Source organism: Mandrillus leucophaeus, unplaced genomic scaffold (genome assembly GCF_000951045.1).
Source record: "Mandrillus leucophaeus isolate KB7577 unplaced genomic scaffold, Mleu.le_1.0 Scaffold14, whole genome shotgun sequence".
Classification (NCBI taxonomy): domain Eukaryota; kingdom Metazoa; phylum Chordata; class Mammalia; order Primates; family Cercopithecidae; genus Mandrillus; species Mandrillus leucophaeus.
Genome location: NW_012101365.1, coordinates 2,014,113 through 2,028,336, shown reverse-complemented (window position 1 = coordinate 2,028,336; position 14,224 = coordinate 2,014,113). Strand labels below are relative to the sequence as shown.

Sequence of the window (14,224 nt, the reverse complement as noted above, 5' to 3'; positions counted from 1 at the left end):
TTCTCCTGCCTCAGCCTCCTGAGTAGCTGGGATTACAGGCACACACCACGACACTCAGCTAATTTTTGTATTTTTAGTAGAGACAGGGTTTCACCATGTTGGCCAGGCTAGTCTCGAACTCCTGACCTCAGGTGATCTGCCCACCTCAGCCTTCCAAAGTGCTGGGATTACAGGTGTGAGCCACTGCATAGGCCCTTTTACAATCTATTGTCATTCCATCTCTCCAACTTTATCTCCCAGTTTTCTGCAAACCATTTTTTTCTTCCTCTCTATATGTGATATCGGATTACTTGCCATTCCTTAAACATTTATTATATGTTTAACATGTATTAACTATTAACATTTTTCACTTTTTTTTTTTAGACGAAGTCTCTCTCTGTTGCCCAGGCTGGAGTGCAGTGGCGTGATCTTGGCTCACTGCAACCTCTAGTTCCTGGATTGAAGCGATTCTCCTGCCTCAGCCTCTCAAGTAGCTTAGACTACAGGCCTGCACCACTACACCTGGCTAATTTTTGTATTTTTAGTAGAGACGGAGTTTCACCGTGTTGGCCAGGCTGGTGTTAAACCCCTGACCTCAAGTGATCCACAGGTTCCCCTTAAAAAAAAAATTATATTACTTTAGATAGAGTCTTGCTGTGTCACCAGGCTGGAGTGCATTGGCACAATCTTGGCTCACTGCCACCTACACCTCCCAGGTTCAAGCCATTCCCCTGCCTCAGCTTCCCAAGTAGCTGGGACTACAGGTGCATGCCACCACACCTGGCTAATTTTTTACATTCTTTTTAGTAGAGCTGGGGTTTCACCACGTTGGCCAGGATGGTCTCGATCTCCTGACCTCGTGATCTGCCTGCCTCGGCCTCCCAAAGTGCTGGGATTACAGGGGTGAGCCACCGCGCCCAGCCAGGAAAGAGGTTTAATTGACTCACAGTTCAGCATGGCTGGGGAGGCCTCAGGAAACTTACAGTCATGGCGGAAGGGTAAGCAAATCCTTCTTCACATGGCAGCAGCAAGGAGAAGTGACAAGCAAAAGGGGAAAAAGCTCCTTATAAAGCCATCAGATCTTGTGAGAAATCACTCACTGTCACCAGAACAGCATGAAGGTAACTGCCCCCCATGATTCAAATACCTCCCAATGGGTCCCTCCCATGACACATGGGATTATGGGAACTACAATTCGAGGTGAGATTTGGGTGGGGACATAGAGCCAAACTATAACATCTGCCATGGATAGCTCTCTCTCTTAGTCTGTTTAACTGCTGCAACAAAATACCTTAGTCTGGGTATTATAAACAATAGAAATGTATTGCTCACTGGAGCAATACTGGAAGCCATAAAGTCCAAGGTCAAGGTGTCAGCGGATTCAGTGTCTGAAGAAGGTTTACTCTCTCCTTCAAAGATGGCACTTTCTTGCTGCACCTTCACATGGTGAAAGGGGCAAGACAGTTTCCTTCCACCTCCTTTTATAAGGACACTAATTCCATTCATGAGGATGAAACCTTCATGACTTAATCACTTCCCAAAAGACCCCATCTCTTAATACTATCTCACTGGGTATTAGGTTCCAAAATATGAATTTTGGGGGGACACCAACATTCAGCCTATAGCACTCTTTTCTATTTTTAGAGATGGAGTCTTGCTGGAGACTGCAGGCTGGAGTTCAGTGCACAATCACAACTCTCACTGCAGCCTCAAACTTCTAGGTTCAAGGGATCCTCTTGCCTCAGTCTCCTGAGTAGCTGGGACTACAGGCACATGCTACCATGCCTGGTTAGCCTATAACACTAATTTTTAATTTTTGTGAGTACATAGTAAGGGTATATATTTGTGAGTCACCTGAAATATTTCGATACAGGCATGCAATGTGTAATAATCATATAGGGTAAATGGGGTATCTATTACCTCAAGTATTTATCCTTTGTGTTATAAACAATCCAATTTTACTCTTTTAGTTATTTTTAAATGTACAATTGAATTATTTTGACTATAGTCACCTTGTTGTGCTAGCAAATACTAGGTATAAGCCATTCTTTCTATGTTTTTGTATATATTAATTATCTCTACTTCCCCGGCCCTTTCTATAGCACTCTTGAACTTTTCCACCTTTGTATCTTTGCTCTTTGCCTCCTCCTTTTTTTTTTCCCCCACTTGAGACAGGGTCTCACTTTGTGGTCCAGACTGAAGTGTAGTGGTGCAAGAATAGCTCACTGTAATAAACTCCTAGGCTCAAGTGATCCTCCCGCCTCAGCCTCTGGAGTAGCTTAAACTAGGGGTGTGCCACTACACCCGGCTAATTTTTTAAATTTTTATTTAGAGACTGGGTCTTGCTATGCTGCCCAAGCTGGTCTCAAACTCCTAGGCTCAAGCAATCCTCCTGCCTTGGCTTCCCAAAGTGTTGGGATCATAGGCAGAAGCCACTGTGCCTGGCCCGCTTGCTCATTTTGACACATATTTCTGACTTGGTTTTTATTTAAATTTTGTCTTGCTCCTGCCAAAATAAGCTTAGTGACTACTTTTGGTTATGTCTCTCCAGATCTGACCTAGACCATGGTACCCTCCTATCAGCATAGGCCAGCTGCCTCGTCTTGAAGAGCTGTTAAAAAGAAAAAAGAGAATGGTAGGAAATCCAGTATACCAAACAGTACTATGGTGGGATTGTGGGTAATTTATGTCATTTTTCTATGGGTTCAAAATTTTGCAATGTGGTTATTTTATTTTATTTATTTATTTTGAGACGATTCTCGCTCTGTCGCCCAGGCTGGAGTGCAGTGGTGCAATCTCCGCTCACTGTAAGCTCTGCCTCCCGGGTTCACACTATTCTCCTGCCTCAGCCTCCCGAGTAGCTGGGACTACAGGCACCCGCCACCACACCGGGCTAATTTTTCGAATTTTTAGTAGAGACGGGATTTCACCGTGTTAGCCAGGATGGTCTTGATCTCCTGACCTCATGATCCGCCCACCTCGACCTCCCAAAGTGCTGGGATTACAGGTGTTAGCCACCGTGCCCGGGCAGTTATGTTATTTTAAATAAAGATATTTGAAGTTTACTGAAGTTACTCATCAAGTGCTTTCATAGGTAACTATTAAATTCTCTTCCCTTTCATGATTTCCAAGGATTAATATAAAACTGATATTCCTCTAGCCAACAAGATATGGGGTTTGAGATCCTATCTGGGTCAGAGAATCTGTTCTCCATCTTCCTCCCTTCAAAGCCAACTCTGCACTGCCTCCAGTTTACTTTCCAAAACAGAGATACAAGCACATATTTCCCCTACTTCAAAACTTTGGATGCTCCCCTGAATGTTTGCAGGATCAAGTCCAAAGTCCAAGTGACTTAATATGGCTCCCAAGACCTTTTTTTTTTTTTTTTGCGACTGAGTCTTGCTCTGTCACCGAGGCTGCAGTGCAATGGCGTGATCTCAGCTCACTGTACCTCCGCCTCCTGGGTTCAAGTAATTCTCCTGCCTCAGCCTCCTGAGTAGCTGGGATTACAGGCACACACCACGACACTCAGCTAATTTTTGTATTTTTAGTAGAGACAGGGTTTCACCATGTTGGCCAGGCTAGTCTCGAACTCCTGACCTCAGGTGATCTGCCCACCTCAGCCTTCCAAAGTGCTGGGATTACAGGTGTGAGCCACTGCATAGGCCCTTTTACAATCTATTGTCATTCCATCTCTCCAACTTTATCTCCCAGTTTTCTGCAAACCATTTTTTTCTTCCTCTCTATATGTGATATCGGATTACTTGCCATTCCTTAAACATTTATTATATGTTTAACATGTATTAACTATTAACATTTTTCACTTTTTTTTTTTAGACGAAGTCTCTCTCTGTTGCCCAGGCTGGAGTGCAGTGGCGTGATCTTGGCTCACTGCAACCTCTAGTTCCTGGATTGAAGCGATTCTCCTGCCTCAGCCTCTCAAGTAGCTTAGACTACAGGCCTGCACCACTACACCTGGCTAATTTTTGTATTTTTAGTAGAGACGGAGTTTCACCGTGTCGGCCAGGCTGGTGTTAAACCCCTGACCTCAAGTGATCCACCTGCCTCAGCCTCTCAAGTAGCTTAGACTACAGGCCTGCGCCACTATGCCTGGCTAATTTTTGTATTTTTAGTAGAGACGGAGTTTCACCTTGTTGGCCAGGCTGGTGTCAAACTCCTGACCTCAAGTGATCCATCTGCCTCAGCCTCTCAAAGTGCTGGGATTACAGGCGTGAGCCACCATGTCTGGCCCATTTTTCACTTTTTTATTGATATTGACATAAAACATTTGTACAGTGAGGAGTATAAAATTTAAGAGTATAACTCAATGGATGTTCACATAAGTATACACATGTGTGACCATGACTCAGTAAGATCTAGTTAATTTCCAACTCTCTAGAAGGTTCCCATATCTTTTCCTGTCCATATCTATACCTCCACAGAGATAACCACTATTCTGACTTCTATCAACAAAGATTAATTTTTCCTGTTCTGGAATTTCAAAAAATGGAAACACATCATATGTATTCATCAAAACACAGTACCTTCTTAAGTTTCCCCTGCCTGAGAGTAGGAGTGTTAAGCATTTGTCATGTGTCAGTGCTCTCCTATTCTGCATCCATTGTGGACATTACTAATTCACTAGTTTTTCTTGTTGTGCCTAGGTTGGGCTTTAGGCTCTTTTTCTAAACTGCACACCAGCAGCCACTATTGGCTGCTCAGAATTGAAACAACTAGTTGGTACTAGTGAAATCTCCCTGGAGAATGACCTCTTCTACATGAAAACCTTCATCTCCACTACCCGCAACACATTTAATAAATTATTTGTCTTAACTGATTCTATCACTAATATCTCTCTAATCTGCCCCTTTTTCCATTCCTACTGCTTCTTTTTTTTGGTTGGTTTGTTTTCAGTGCAGTGGCGTGACCTCAGCTCACTGCAACTTCTGCCTCCTGAGTTCAAGTGATTCTTGTGCCACAGGCTCCCGAGTAGCTGGGATTACAGGTGCACACCACCATGACTGACTAATTTTGTATTTTTAGTGGAGATGGGGTTTCACCATGTTGGCCAGGCTGGTCTCCAACTCCTGAGCTCAAGTGATCCACCCACCTCGGCCTCCCAAAGTGCTGGGATTACAGGTGTGAGCCACCGTGCTGGCCTACTGCTTCTATTTATATAATCTCTCACCTGATTTTCTGCAATAATCCCTTACTGTTTCTCCCGCTTTCAGTTTGGCTCTTTTATTCTTTTCCACACACTGCTGTTTCCTCTCCAGAAAAAAACAGGATATTTTAAATATTCAAATATAACTACATCATTATCCTTGAAGGACTACCTTTTCAGTTAAGCATAAGTGTATTACTGGCCTCATGATCTTGCCCTGCTCATCTCCTCAGTACCATTTCCTATACCTTGTGCCCCCACCCCCAGATGCCAACTATCCGCAGGTTCCCGAATTGTGCCTTGCCCCTTTTCTCTTCTGTGTCTTGAATGCTGTTTCCTCTACCTGGCTAAGTCCACTCACCCTTCAAGACTCAAATGTCTTTTACTATCTTTTTTTTGGAGACAGGGTCTCACTCTGTCACCCAGGCTGGAGTGCAGTGGTACCATCTTGGCTCACTGCAACCTCTCCATCCTGGGTTCAGACGATCCTCCCACCTCAGCCTCCTGAGTAGCTGGGACCACAGGCACATGCCACTATGTGCCTGGCTAATTTTTTGTATTTTTAGTAGAGATGGGGTTTCGCCATGTTGCCCAGGCTGGTCTCGAACTCCTGGACTCCAGTGATCTGCCCTGGCCTTGGCCTTCCAAAGTGCTAGGATTACAGGTATGAGCCATCGCACTAGGCCCCAAATTTTTGTTGATCATTCTTTCACTACTAAAGTTATTCTCTCCCCCGCAAAATCAATGATCTCTTATTTGTGTACTCATAATACTTTAAACATATCCTTATTGTGGCAATTATATTATTATCTGTTTACACTTCTGAGAGATCCTTGAAGGGATAGAACTTTATAGCTCCAGAACTCTATCAGACTGCATAACAGTTTCCTCTCATTTAAAAAATTGTGATAAGGGCCAGGTGCAGTGGCTCATGCCTGTAATCCCAGCACTTTGGGAGGCTGAGGCCAGAGGATTGCTTGAGCCCAGAAGTTCAAGACCAACCTGGACAACATAGTGAGACCTTGTCTTCTCTCCAAAAAATTAAAAAATTGAGGTGAGAGGATGGCTGGAGGCTGGGAGATCGAGGCTACAGTGAGCTGTGGTTGTGCCTCTGTCTGAATGACAGACCAATACCCTGCCTCAAAAAAAAGTGGTAGAAATACACATAATATACAATTTACTATGTTGACCGGATGCAGTGGCTCACGCCTGTAATCCCAGCACTTTGAGAGGCTGAGGTAGGCAGATCACCTGAGGTCAGGAGTTCAAGACCAGCCTGGCCAACATGGTAAAACCCCATCTCTGCTAAAAATACAAAACTAGCTGGATGTGGTGGCACATGCCTGTAATCCCAGCTACTTAGGCAGGAGAATCGCTTGAACCCAGGAGGCAGAGGTTGCAGTGAGCCGAGATCGCGCCATTGCACTCCAGCCTAGGCGACGAGTGTAACTCTGTCTCAAAAAAAAAAAAAAAAATTACTACGTTAATCATTTTAAAGTGTACAGTTCAGTGATGTCAACTATATCCATATTGTGGTGCAACCATCACCATCATCTATCTCCAGGATTTTTTAAAATGATTTTTTTAGAGGCAGGGTCTTGCTCTGTCATACAGGCTGGAGTTCAGTGGCACAGTCAGAGCTTACTGCAGCCTCAACTCCTGGGCTCAAGGGATTCATGTGTCTCAGCCTCCCAAGTAGCTGGGACTACAGGTGCATGCCAGCGTGACTGGCTTATTTTTTAAAATTTTTTTGTAGAGATGGGGTTTTACTATGTTGCCTAGGCTGGTCTTGAACTCCTGGCCTCAAGAGACCCACCTGTGTCAGCCTCCCAAAGTGCTGGGATTATAGGCATGAACCACTGCACCCAGCCCACTTTCTTCATCTGATAAAACTGAAACTCTATGCCAATTAAATGATAACTCCTTAGTCTCCCCTCCCCACAGCCTCTGGCAACTACCATCCTACTTTCTGTGTCTATGATTTTTTTTTTTTTTTTTTTTGAGACGGAGTCTTGCTCTGTTGCCCAGGCTGGAGTGCAGTGGCCGGATCTCAGCTCACTGCAAGCTCCGCCTCCCGGGTTTACGCCATTCTCCTGCCTCAGCCTCCCGAGTAGCTGGGACTACAGGCGCCCGCCACCTCACCCGGCTAGTTTTTTGTATTTTTTAGTAGAGACGGGGTTTCACCGGGTTAGCCAGGATGGAATGTGTCTATGATTTTGACTGCTCTAATCACCTAATAAAAGTGGAATCATACAGTATATATATTTTTGTGATTGGCTTATTTCACTTACCATAACATCCCCAACGTTCATTCACATTGTGGCATATTGCAGAATTTCCTTCCTTTTTAAGGCTGAATATGTGGATATACCACATTTTGTTTATCCATTCATACACCAATGGACACTTGGGATTGTTTCCACATTTTAGCTATTGTGAATAATTCTCCTATGAACACGGATGTACACATATCTCTTTGAGACCATGCTTTCAATTATTTTGGGTATATACCCAGAAGTGAAATTGCTGGATTGCATGGTAAGTCTTTTTTTTTTTTTTTTAAGACAGAGTCTCACTCTTTCACCCAGGCTGGAGTGCAGTGGTGCAATCTGGGCTCACTGCAACCTCCACCTCCCAGGTTCAAGTGATTCTCATGCGCCAGCCTCCCAAGTAGCTAGGACTACAGTCACATGCCACCACACCTGGCTAATTTTTGTATTATTAGTAGAGACAGGGTTTCACCATGTTCGCCAGGCTGGTCTCAAACTCTTGACCTTGAGCGATCTGCCTGCCTGCCTTGTCCTCCCAAAATGCTGGGATTACAGGTGTGAGCCACCACACCCAGCTGGTAATTCTATTTTTAACGTTTGGAGGAACCACTATACTGTTTTCCACAGTGACTGTATCATTTTACATTTCCACCATGAGTGTACAAAGGTTCCAATTTCTCCACATTCATACCAACTCTTGTTATTTTCTGTGTTTTGGTAGAGATGGGGTCTCCCTGTCTTGCCCAGGCTGGTCTTCAACTTTTTCTTTTAATAGCCATCCTAATGGGTGTGAAGTGGGATCTCATTGCAGTTTTGACTTACATTTCCTTTATGATTAGTGATGATATCTTATATCTTCTTTGGAGAAATATCTGTTCAAGTTATTTACACATTTTTCAATTGAGTTTTTTTGGTTGCTGAATTACAAATATTTTCTCCCATCCTGCAGGTTGCCTTTTTACTCTGTTGATCATATCTTTGTTTTTTCTTTTCTTCTTTCCTTTCTCTCCCTTCCTCACTTCTTTTCTAGATAAGTCTTGCTGTGTTGCCCAGTCTGATTCCTAGACTCAAGCCATACTCTCACCTCAGCCTCATAAGTAGCGGTTCACGCCAGTGCCCCCAGTTCTGATAGTGTCTTTTGACAAACAAACGTTTTACATTTTCATACAGTCCAATTTGTTTTTCTTTTGTTGCCTGTGCCTTTGGTGTCATATCCATGAAATCATTGCCAAATCCAATGTTGTGAAGCTCTTGCCCTATGTTTTATTCTAGGAGTTTTATAGTTTTAGGTCTTATGATCCATTTCAGTTAATTTCTGTGTATCATGTAAGGTCAGGGCCCAAGCGCATTCTTTTGCATTTGGGTATTCCATTCTCCCAGCACCATTTACTGGAAAGACTGTGTCTTATCCATTGAATGGTCTTGGCATCCTTGTTGAAAATCATTTGACCATATATGTGGGGATTTATTTCCAGAGAGAGGGCATTACATTTTGTAGGGCACAAAGGTGCATCAGAGTGCAGACTGTTCTAATACATTACAATTGGTCAGAGGGAGATTGTTTAGAATCAAGTTGGATCTCATTTTTGTTTCAGAGAAAAAGGAGAGAGATTTGACTTTGAGGGAGGTAAATTAGCTGCCTTAAAGAAAGTTCATGTCAGAATTATAGATTTTTAGAGCCAGGTGTGGTGGCTTATACCTGTAATCCCAGCACTGTGGGAGGCTGTGGTTGAAGGATCACTTGAGCCCAGGGGTTTGAGACCAGTCTGGGCAACATGGTGAGACCGCCCCACCTCTACAAAAAATAAAAAATTAGCCAGGCATGGTGGTGTGTGCCTGTAGCCCCAGCCACTCAGGAGGCTGAGGTGGGAGGATGGCTTAAGCCCAGGAGGTGAAGGGTGTAATAAACTGTGATCATCCCACTGCACTCCAGCTTGGGTGACAGAGTGAGACCCTGTCTCAAAAAAAATAAAAAAGAATTGGCCAGGTGAAGTGGTTCACACCTGTAATCCCAGCACTTTGGGAGGCTGAGGAGGGCAGATCACCTAAAGTGAAGAGTTTGAGACCAGCCTGGCCAACATAGTGAAACCCTGTCTCTACTAAAAATACAAAAATTACCTGGGCATGGTGGTGTGCACTTGTAGTCCCAGCTACTCAGGAGACTGAGGCAGGAGAACCGCTTGAACCTGGGAGGCAGAGGTTGCAGTGAGCCGAGATTGTGCCACTACACTGCAGCCTGGGCAACAGAGCAAGATTCCATCTCAAAAGAATAAAATAAAATAAAATAAAGAATTATGAACTTTTAGACTCCTTTCCCGCCCCAGTTCATCTGGCTCACACCCTTTTCTTTCTTTCTACATTTAAGAGTCAGGGTCTCACTCTGTTACCCGCCCTGGAGTGCAGAGACACATTCATAAGTCACTGAAGCCTTGGCCCCCTGGGCTCAAGTGATTCTCCCAACTCAGTCTCTCAAGTAGCTAGGACTACAGACATGCACCACCATTTCTGGTTAAATTTTTAATTAATTAATTTTTTGAGATAGAGTCTCCCTCTGTCATCCAGGCTGCAGGGCAGTGGCTTGATCTTGGCCCATTGCAACCTCCGCCTCCCGGGTTCAAGTGATTCTCCTGCCTCAGCCTCCCGAGTAGCCGGGACTATAGCATTGTGCTATGCCCAGCTAACTTCTGTATTTTTTAGTCGAGATGGAATTTTACCATGTTTGCCAGGCTGGTCTCAAACTCCTGATTGCCAAGTGATCCAACTGCTTTGGCCTCTCAAAGTGCTGTGATTACAGGTGTGAGCCACAGTGCTCACAAATTTTATTTTTTTTTAAGATGGGTCTCACCATGTTGCCCAGGCTGGTCTCAAGCTCCTGGCCTTGATCCTCTTGCCTCAGCCTCCCAAATTGCTGGGATTACAGGTGTGAGCCATCATGCCTAGCTCCCTCGTTTTTATGTATAAAGAAGGCTGATGTTACTCCTGAGGCCAGGATTACCAACAAATATGTATCACAGAAAGAAAAGTTCAGCTCTGTTGAGGAAGTACTTCTATTTCCTAGAATAGGCAGATTTGGTAAGGAATGAGCTCTCTATAGCTACGAATGTACAAACAGAAGTCAGATGAACACCTGCTCTATAAGGCAAGTCTGAACATCTCTCTTCTTGTTTACAGATGTTCCATGATTGCCCATTAACTTCAGAATAAAACCTTGCTTTTTAAAAAATGATGTGGTCTAGTCTAACTTTATAGCATCATCTTCTGCCATGTATATATGTTCTTGATATTTCTAACTTTATGAACACTAATATCCTTTTAAATTCTAAAATCTTACTTACAAAAATGCCACCTTAAGAAAAACTGACTGTTTCTAATGTTTCAATGAAGTAAGCTACAGGGTGTGGCTGTAGTTTAAAATTCCACACATAGAATCCTCAGGACAGATGAAATGGAATCAACAGGTAGCAAGTACACACATGTGCTAGTGTGAGTCTAAGGGCACATGAAATCCAAATGGGGCAGATGAGAAGAAACTAAATTTTAAGAAGAAAGGGAATTCATTTTTGTGAAACATTTACTATGAAATAGGCATTTTTACACATTTTTATCTTACTGACTTTTAAGAATGCAAACAGACAAAGAGAAGTAAATCTTTTACACTATCTTGAGGTGAGCACATACCTTAAGAGCTTTGGTATTGTCATGATCTTTGCAAGAATCACAAAAATTTTAAACACTGACCATATCTTATGCTTTACAGACAACTTAAGAGTGTCAACAAGCAATTTCTGAGTGCTTTCTCTATGTGTCAGGATTACGCTGGGTGCTGAAAATACAAAGGTAAAGGAGACTTTTGGTTAGGACCACATCATGGGGGTGATGCACTGTTTTTCACTAGAGATCATTATGACCCAGGGTCTATAGTCTTTCTCCTTGGAGAAATCGAGTACACAGGAAAAAAAAAAAAACGCGGCTCAGAGAAACAGCTTAGCAGGTCTGATTGTATTTCTCTCTTGTTTACAAGTGATCAGTGATTCCCCAATAACTACAATATAAAGCCTGCTTTTTTTCTAATGGCATACAGGGCCCTTTATGATCAAACAGCAGAACTTGGTTTGAACAGACTTAGGTACCTTTCTTTTTTTTTGAAATGGAGTCCTGCTCTGTCACCCAGACTGGAGTGCAGATGCATGATCTCAGCTCACTGCAACCTCTGCCTCCCGGGTTCAAGAGATTCTCCTGCCTCAACCTCCCGAGTGAGTAGCTGGGATTACAGGCACCCACCACCATGCCTGGCTAATTTTCGTATTTTTAGTAGAGACGGGGTTTCACCATGTTGGCCAGGCTGGTCTTGAACTCCTGACCTCAAGTGATCTGCCCACCTCGGCCTCCCAAAGTGCTGGAACTAGGCACCTTTCTTCTTATAATTTTACTTACCAAGTCACCTTTTCATTCAATATGATTAGTTTTTTACTAAGTTTTCTTATTCACCTAGGAAGACAACAATATGAATATTGATCCACTGAGTAATTATATTCCTCATGAGATATAATGAAATAAGATTTTTGCTGCAAGTTATTTTCACCCGGGTTTGGATGAAACTAAGTTTTCAGAACTTCCAGACTGGAGGCTTAACCACAATCATGAGATTTCCCTTGAAAGTATAAGTCCTCAGAGTATTTTTACATAGAGATCAGACATTTACCAATTTATATCTCAGAAACCTGTGGTTCAATGGAAAGAATACAGGGCTGGTATTCTAGTCCAGCCTGTGACTTACTGTATGACCCTGGGCATGAATTACACCTTATACTCCATAAATTTCCTTATTCTTTGTGTCAGAACCATACTTGCTCTAGCTGTGATAAACAAAATTATAGTTGCCCAAATTTTCAACTTGTCAATTATGTAGGTATCGTAAGGAATACCTTGTAAGTATCTGTGCTCAAGTGTACAATCTATTGGGGTCACAGAATTCAGAGAATGGAGGGATCACATTCAGTGGAGTGCAGAGGAGGGGTGGTAATCAGGAAGATTTAATAAAGAAGGTAGAGGTTGAGCTGGGTCTTGGGGAATAAGCAAGATAGTAGAAGAGAGTTATCTGGAGGGGATAAGGGCAGAGAGGCACTGAAATTTTCAGTCTGGCCCCAGCTTTCCTTTGCAGACTCATTATCTTCTGCACACTCCAGACTCAATGCTGTCCTCTGAATCGACATGTGTCTGGCACACAGCAAGCAAATCTCCAAGGTCCAGCTTCTAGTTCTTCCACTGAAGTCTCAGCGAAGTGGAATTTATCACACTCTCCTCTGGATTTGCCCAGCCCTTTGTTAATAAGACCTGTTGCTTTTATTGTAGCTCACCCGCTCGCTCAACGGTGAACTTTTTGGAGACAGGAATCAATGATTTGTCTGTTTCCCTAGGCACCTAACAACGCTTTGCTCTTAAGTAATCAGGAAATATTTACTCAATTGAACTTGTTCTAAGGACACTGATATCACGGAATTGAAGGGCATGTCGGTATCTTCTTAGTGTCTCTATAGACTTTAGGCTTTCAGCCTGGTGAAGTAGGGATTTTTTTCTTTGTTTCTAGGCTAGTCAAGCGAAGCAGGGATACAGATTTAAGAATTTGCAGATGTGGAAACTCGGAGGGTACATTTGCTCAAAGGCATAATGTTGATAAACGCCGAAACCAGTAGGGCTCTGTTGACTTGAAATCCAGTCCTTTATCCATTATACCCGGGTCTTGTAGCATCAGCCAGATCGGGGTAAAATGCACTAACTCTGAATCCTAGTTTTTTCATCCGTAAATGGGAGCAACAGTACGTATCTCACAGGGCTATCGTGAAGTGGAGCGTCCCTCTGTAACCTCTAACCAGTTCCAGCCTGAGTCACATTAGAAGAAAATTTATAAGGCACTGTCTTGTAAATACTTAAGATTTAACATCTTCCCTTCACCCCTGCGTCCACTCTTGTCATACCTTTTTCCTGCCTAGCATGTGTCAAACTCAAAGGACTGGGCACCGAGCACAGAGGTTGTGTGCTTTGTCCAGCTTTGAGGTCAGAGGTTGGCTAAATAATCTCTGAGACTGGGGTCTTAAAAAAAAACAACAAAAAAACCAAAACTAACAAAGCCTTAAGTTCGTTCTGCCCGTGACTTTAAATAATTATGTAGAGGAATGTAATACGTTAAAAGCAAGGGGAGGAGGGGACCCATTGATGGTAGTTGGTTTTATGCCCGCCTGCAGCTAAAGAAATGATTTCTAAAACCTCTTTTGAGGGTGGGAGAGGGACTGCTCCCGAGATTTCTCTTTTGAGAAATTCCTGAACTGACTGCCTTTTAAAAGGAAAAAAGGTCCAGCTGTGGTGGGCTGGAGGCCGTGGTGAGTGGGTGGGGGTCGACCCCGGCGGCTTCCTCTGTCCAGCTCCCTGCCGCTGCTCCGAAGCCCGCTCGGGCTTCCGAGGGTCCACCGAGGCTCGGGCCGGGCCCAGTAAGAGTGCCAGGCCAGAGGGTACCCATTCCAGGCCGGCCTTCCTCCCCGGGGGGACAGCCTTGGGAGCGAGGCGCCGAGGCGGCTCTCGATCTCCACTTCCAGCTCGGGGGCCTCGGCAGAGGCCAGGAACCAGACTGGGGCGGCACTAGGGTGCCCGCCACCACACATCTAGATGTGTATAAGAGACAGTACTTGAATTGGTTAAAAAACATTACATTCAGTTAAAGCCACTGCTGCCGTATAGAAATATGTTCTAAAAAAGAACAATTCTGGAAAGACCTAAAAAAGACAAAGGAAAGGGACACCATAGTTTAAAACAGGAT

General features: G+C 43.7%; 1 pseudogene; it reads right to left on the bottom strand.

The window, feature by feature from the left end:
• Nucleotides 1–14,069, bottom strand: part of LOC105534943 — a 28,177-nt pseudogene extending 14,108 nt beyond the window's left edge.
• Nucleotides 14,070–14,224: the final 155 nt, after the last annotated feature.